The 7313-nt window shown below is 34.5% G+C and overlaps 1 pseudogene; it reads left to right on the top strand.

Annotated features, from left to right (window-relative positions):
• Positions 1 to 1689: 1689 nt before the first annotated feature.
• Positions 1690 to 7287, top strand: LOC107583906 (putative sodium-coupled neutral amino acid transporter 8; annotated as a pseudogene).
• The last annotated feature ends 26 nt before the right edge of the window (positions 7288 to 7313 follow it).

Raw genomic sequence — 7313 nt, forward strand, 5'->3', positions numbered from 1 at the left:
TATGCAATGGTTATGTTTACTTTTGCTATTTTTGATGATGGATTAACCTATTTATTCTTAGTTTGCGTAAGATATATGTGCTTAAGATGGATGATGCTGTCGCGGTTTGACTCTGTGGCCCACTAATTTGCCTGAACATTGTTCTGCTCAGATGTAAAATCTCACTTCAGGACATTTATTTGGAGGAAAGCCATATATGACTTGGTCCATCTTTTTGTGTTTATCTTCATTACACCACACACAAAGATATGTGCTGTCATATATCTTTCTAACGGGTTACAAACACCTTTAATTAAATTAGAATTAAATGCACATTCTTTATTTTAAAAAATAATGTTTATTCCTGTGAAGCTGAATTTTTTTAGCAGCTATTACTCTAGTCTTTAGTGTCACATGATCTTTCAGAAATCATTCTAATATGCTGCTTTGGTGCTCAGAAATCATTTCTCATTATTAGTGTTGAAAACAGTTTTTGCTGCTTAATATTTTTGTGGTACACTATCATTCAAAAGTTTGGGCCAAGTAAGATTCAAAAAAGAGAAAGAAATACTTTTACTCAGCAAGTGACACTGAAGACTGGAGTAATGGCTGCTGAAAATTCAGCTTTGTCAGCAGACTCATCGCATGAATCAATTACATTTTTAAATGGTCATATTTCACAATATTACTGTTTTTATGGAATTTGTTTGATAAATATATCTGCAAACATTTATTAGGCTATCTTTTTAATCCGCATTGGGAATCACTGAAAGTGCAAGGAATATAACAAATTGAGTTTCCCAAGGTAAAAAGCATTCTTCAGACTTTCCCACACAACCGGCTCCCTGTAATTGAATGCTGGTGTTCTTCATTCTAAATCGGATCAACACTGTCTGCTAAGCAGTCCTGTAGTTCCTTCTCTTTTGCTTCAGGCCAGTGTGAAATCGACTAATTCCATTAGAAGTGATAGGCACTGGGAAGCCCCTCTGAATCTCGTTCCTGATCCATTTTTAATGGGAAGAATAGCCTGTGAAAATGTCACCAGTCCCTTCCAGGTGACGAAACCTGATAGAGGTTAATGACATGAAGAACATGGGAACTAACCCTGACCAGTTATCTGTGCTTAAGTGGATTTCCCAAATCTTGTCATAAAGGAGGTCACATGTTCCACTTGTCCCTCATTTCTGGAAAGTTCCCAGCCTTGCTTGTGATTTTCTTGGGCTCCAGACGAGTGACATTGAGCCTGTAGCACCAGTGCCAAACCCCCACCCCTGGAACACACGCTGTTAAATGTTTTTTTTTTTTTTTTCGAGATTCAAGTTAGACCAATCTACATTTTTATGTAACTGATTTAAACAAGTTATGATCAGTCTTAAAGAAAACATTTAGATGACCAACTTAAGACTAGCCTTTATGCAACCGCCCACTGGGTATTCCAAAAAATGTATGAGTGAAAATTTAACAGCTCTGTAATCCTTTTTAACAGTTCCCTGCTGAAAAAAAGTATTTTTAGTATTTTTATTTTGAATTTAAATATTTTTTTTAACAACCTTACTCAATGACTGTTTAATCTGATCGTATTTTACTCACACAAGTCTTTATGTAACATTGTTGTCGTACCGCTGTAAATGAATGCATGAACCCAAATGCTTTTCAGTAAATTAATCAAGAGAGTTTGATCGGCCTGAAACGCCAACCTCCCACCCCTCATTCACCTGACCTAAAGTTTGATTTCCCCCAGAGAGTGATCCAAACAGGGACGAACATGGAGGAGCTGGCTAAAGAAAGCATTAGCTTTTTAACAAAGCCCTCTCTGGACACAAACGGAGCGAAGTTGGGCTCGGTGCAGGTCTTCTCATCTTTCCCTGGGCGTTTGAGAAAGCTGGAGGAATTCACTTAGCTGTCACTGTGGAAATGGCAAGTAACTCTGTGCGGTTGCTACAATGAAACACTGATTCTTTAAATATTTTATGACTCAGTTAAGCTGGTTTCATCACTGTTGCTTCTACTATATCGATTATATGCACACTAAAAAAATTATCTATCCAATGTGTCCAATGATCATTTGAGAGAACTATTTGGTCAGTGTATACATATTGTTAACTCTACGAAGTCTGAATGACATATTTCCACTTATTTGAACTCTGGTCATGATATTATATATTTTGTCTTATTTAAATAGATTTCTCTTGTGTTCCTGATCAGTGGACTTGTCATCCTGGGTTATTCGTCTTCAATCAGTGGACAAAACACATATCAGGCTGTGGTCAGAGATGTGTGCGGTCCTGCCATAGGCAACCTCTGTGAGATATGCTATGTCTTCAACCTCTTCTTCATATCTGTTGCTTTTCTGGTCATAGTGGCTGACCAGCTTCAGAAATGTAAGCAACATAAAGCCGTTAATGGGACTTTGAACTCTTTTTATTATTACTAATTGCTCATATAGTGTCTTTGTAAAGTAGTCATTATCCATTAGATCCTCACATTGATCCATCTCCATTCATTTCTCCCAGTGTGTGTCTATATATATGAGTTAATCACAGGCTTGCCAGAATCAGAGATGCCGTACTACTGGTACACAGACCACAGATTTGCCCCGTTTCTCCTGTGTCTCTTCTTCATTTTCCCTCTCTCTGTCCCAAAGGAGATCAGCATACAGAAGTATACCAGGTGAGGAACTGTATTCTGTAAGTGTTTTTGTTGTTGTTGCTTATTTTCTTGACTGTATTGTTCAGAACAGTGTTATTATTGTTAACTAAAACTATAAGCCATTTCTGATCATTGAAATAAATATTACATGAAAAACTTGAAAATGAGAAAAGTTGCTTGGCAACTAACTGAAATAAATGTAGGTACAGAAAGTACTAAATCTGAAATAAAAAATAAATAGAAATAAAAAATGAATGAAAATTGTAAAAGCACAACACAATTACTAAAAATTAAAATTAATTAAAAATATATTAATGAATGAAAATGTAAAAATAAAAGCTAATTTAAAATATTAATAATTGCTGTAATAGTATATAAATAATGCATAACCCTTGTTCAGAAAGCACAGTTTTTTCAGTTTTAACAGTTGTGTTTTAATGGTAATTCCTATAGCGATTATTTTTCTAGTTATGATCTGCTCAAGATGTATTTCATCAGTTAGACATTGGCGTTTACTCACAAGTCACAGTGATGTCCCATTTGTGAGTGAATGATTCTAAACTGGTTCTTTTTAGTGAATTGTGTGCAACAGTTTACAAATTATTCTTTTGGGTCTTAGTCAAAATGTTTTTTTTGGAAAGGGCATGGAATTTGATTGAAGACTGTGGGAAGCCTGTTTAGGTGGAAAGAGTTGCGAATAAGTGAATTAAAAAGACTGTGATTGTGCTTTCATGAATTTTATGAAGTGGTATTATTGCTTCTGTTTTTCATTCGGACTTTTATGGTCAATTGCAGTGACAGTGCACAACATTTTGAATAGCTTTAAAATGACTCTCCTCTGCTTTGACTAATAAGCACAGCTTTCTTCCCCACGCATCATCAAGATAATTTGTTTTATGTCAGCCGCATTTATTTTCTCATCAATAGTTTTTGATATTTATTTTTGCTCAGTGTTCTAGGAACTTTTGCTGCCACGTATCTCACTGTAGCCGTCACTGTGAAATACCACATGAGGCCCGTCCATGAGATCAATCTGTCGCCTCTTTACAGCAGTGGGTGAGTGTGGAGTGATGCAGCTTTCAAATTTAGTGGCAAATTGTATAAAAGATCCCAGCATCTTCAGAAGCATCTTTTCCTCTTGCCGTGCCTCAACAAAACTTACTGTCATGCTGAAAGAATGTAGCTGAGAGAATGTCATTGGCTCATTCAACTGAAAGCAAAAGGTCACAGGAACTTTTATCTGTAAAGCCACCTGCTTAACTATCATTATTTGTATTATTATTTAGAGTAAGCTTGTGGGCTTCGATGTTCAGCGTCATCCCGACTATTTGCTTTGGCTTTCAGGTGAGTTTTCTTGCTTTTATTCAACATGCTGCCATTTCACCTTTGAGGAAAAAAGAGAAATTCTTTCACTGAATATCATCACTCCAGTCCACAAATGAGGGGAAGCCAAAATTGCTTTTGCTCTCGCATTAATATTTAAGGTCAGGTCAGATGCAAAGCGTGAAAAATGGTGCATCTTTGAGGTGAGTTTTATTTGTCAACGCTGGGGGATTGTCAGAAATGTAATAAAAGTCCACTGGCATAACAGAAGAGCGCTGAATCACTCTGTGTCCGCTGCCCGAAGCTGATTGATTACAAGACGGGAATGGAGAGAAGAGGGAAATGGAGATATGAAACGATCTGTGCAACAGGGGAATCGGTGAGAAATGGCCTAGTGCAGAAAGTTAGTTATTACAGGAAAAGCTTTTTTTCGGTGCAGGCAAAGCGTGCTGGAGATCAGATGTTTGAACACAGCTGTGCTTGTGCTGCTGATACTGTGTCTGTTTCAGTGCCATGAGGCCTGCATTGCTGTCTACAGTAGTATGGAGAACAGGAAGTTGTCCCACTGGGTCTTCATCTCTGTGATATCCATGTTCATCTGCCTCATCATCTACTCTCTCACCGGTCAGTAATTAAAGCTTATTTACCGAAACTCAATACCAAAACTTCATATGGAATCATGCTTCACGTACATTAACAAATTTGTGTTGTGAATGCTGAATTTTACAAATCACTTTTAACAGCCATTTTAATTTGTTAATTTGTTCATATATATATATATATATATATATATATTTTATTTTATATATGGCATTTTGCAAATATATATATATATATATATATATATATATATATTACTATTTAATTTTATTTAATTGCAATTGCAGTTTAAAACAAAATATTATTTGTATTATTTTTATATTTACAACATTTTTAAATATATATTTTTATTTGTATACATTTTTTTCTCTATTTTTTATATTATTTTATTTAATTTGTTTATTTGTTTATATATATATATATATATATATATATATATATATATATATATATATATATATTTGTAAATTGTAAAGATTTTTTTTTGAGTAAGGACGCATTGATTAAAAGTGGCACTAAACAATTCTATTTTAAATAAATGCATTTGAACTTAGTATTTAAAGCATCCTGAAAAAAATACCACGTTTACACAAAAATATTAAGCAGCACAACTGTTTTCAACATTGTTGCTGAAGAAAAAAAATCTTATTATCAAAGCAGCATATTAGAATGATTTCTGATCATGTGACACTGATGACTGGAGTAATGGCTGCTGAAAATTCAGCTTTGCATCACAGGAATACATTACATTTGAAAATAAAATAATTTAAAATCTTTATTTTTTTTTTTTACTTCATTACATTTTGAACAATAGTGTGTGTACACATATTTGAATCCTCTTTACTTCTGATCATGTGACACTGATGACTGGAGTAATGGCTGCTGAAAATTCAGCTTTGCATCACAGGAATACATTACATTTTAAAATAAAATAATTTAAAATCTTTATTTTTTTTTTTACTTCATTACATTTTGAACAATAGTGTGTGTACACATATTTGAATCCTCTTTAAAGTAACTAAATTCAAGAGCACTCAAGTGAATTTAATGAAAAAACAAGTTTGAACTCTTCTTTGCATTCACGTTGTCCCTGGCCCTGTAAGTGGACTTGAATGTCTTAACGTTAAAAGCTTCTTCTAGTTATATTTCACACAATATTTCTGAGGATTCTAATTTCTGATTATTTACTGAACTGGTTGCTGTGCCAGATCTGAGGTTAAAGGTTTTATATATTTCTGACCACAGTCCTCTTGGCTCATACTTTTTTTTTTTTTTTTATCAAGGAGAGTGTAATGGTTGACTGGCATACATGCATTTACTAATGAGCATATTGTTTAACAGATGAGCTGTTAACAAGGACTATTTTGTAGGAGTCTTTGGGTATCTGACATTTGGGAAGAACGTTGCTCCTGATATTTTGATGTCGTACAGTGGGAGTGATGTGACCATGATCGTTGCCAGGCTGCTGTTTGGAATCTCAATCATCACCATCTACCCCATCATTATCTTGCTTGGAAGGTATACAGCAAACTGTCTTATGGCTATTAGGAGAAGCGTTACTGTACATCTATAGATTAAGTGACACGTCTGTGTGTGTAGATCTGTGATTCAGGATCCACTGCTGCGGCGACGACACAAACACACAGCGGTGACAGAGTCTTACGAGAGCCGGACCCGTGTTGCCTTGACCACAGTCTGGGTCACAATCACTCTTCTCATCGCAGTGGTTGATCCAGACATTAGCAAAGTGATCAGTGTTGTCGGAGGAGTCAGTGCTTTCTTCATCTTTATATTTCCAGGTAATTGTGTCTTTTGATTTCTTTTACAATGCCACATGATGTGTGTTGAAAAAAAAAATGTGTTTCTGTATGCCATAATTTATCAAATTAAAAATGAATATTCACATTCACATTTTTTTTCATGTGTTTTATATTATTATTATTACATTCTGATTATAAAAATATTCCTCATGATATGACCAGTTTAAATAAGAATAATGGTTTTAGTTTGATTCTCACAACAGTGTCTGTGCGTTTTGGTATAATGCGAATCTTGGTAGCATGTGTATATTCATATAATTTTGTGTTCATTTGCATTCATTTTTATTAAAGGGCTTTGCCTAGTATTTGTGGTGCAGTCAGAGTCAATTTCTCTTGCAATGAGGTGAGTGAAGTGGGATATAAATACCATAGTGCTTTAGGATCCTGTTTTTGATGTTTAATAAAATTCATACTTATTCTTTTACTTTCACAATAACCTTTTGTTTTTATGCTTTGTTTTGTCCCAGATATCTTCTGATCACATGGGGAATGATAACGCTTTTCTGTGGTACCTATATATTTGGCCAGAGCACTTCTATTGCGATCATGCAACTCCTAAGTGATACTTAAATTTCTGTCTGTTACTGTTCAACACAAGGACTTTTAATTGTATGGTATTGTATGGGTTGGCATAATTTTAGACATTGCTCCAATACTTCATGTATGGAATAATTCCTTAAAAATGGAGATTGTTGTACAAATGTACAACTAAATTTGTATGGAATACCTCAGTCAAACATGTCATGTAAATCTGAACTATTTATATATTGTTATTTTTTTAATGTTCTGCTATTTTAATGGCCAATGTCACATTGGGACAGATGTGAGCTTAGTTATAATAAAAGAATATAGGATATGAAATTAGAAAAAGAGCTGAAGTTGTGTGTTTATATTTGGACTATTCTTTAGGTCTCATCAGAACCACTTTTGTACACATAAGCA

Source organism: Sinocyclocheilus grahami, unplaced genomic scaffold (assembly GCF_001515645.1).
Source record: "Sinocyclocheilus grahami isolate Dianchi unplaced genomic scaffold, SAMN03320097.WGS_v1.1 scaffold55.1, whole genome shotgun sequence".
NCBI lineage: Eukaryota > Metazoa > Chordata > Actinopteri > Cypriniformes > Cyprinidae > Sinocyclocheilus > Sinocyclocheilus grahami.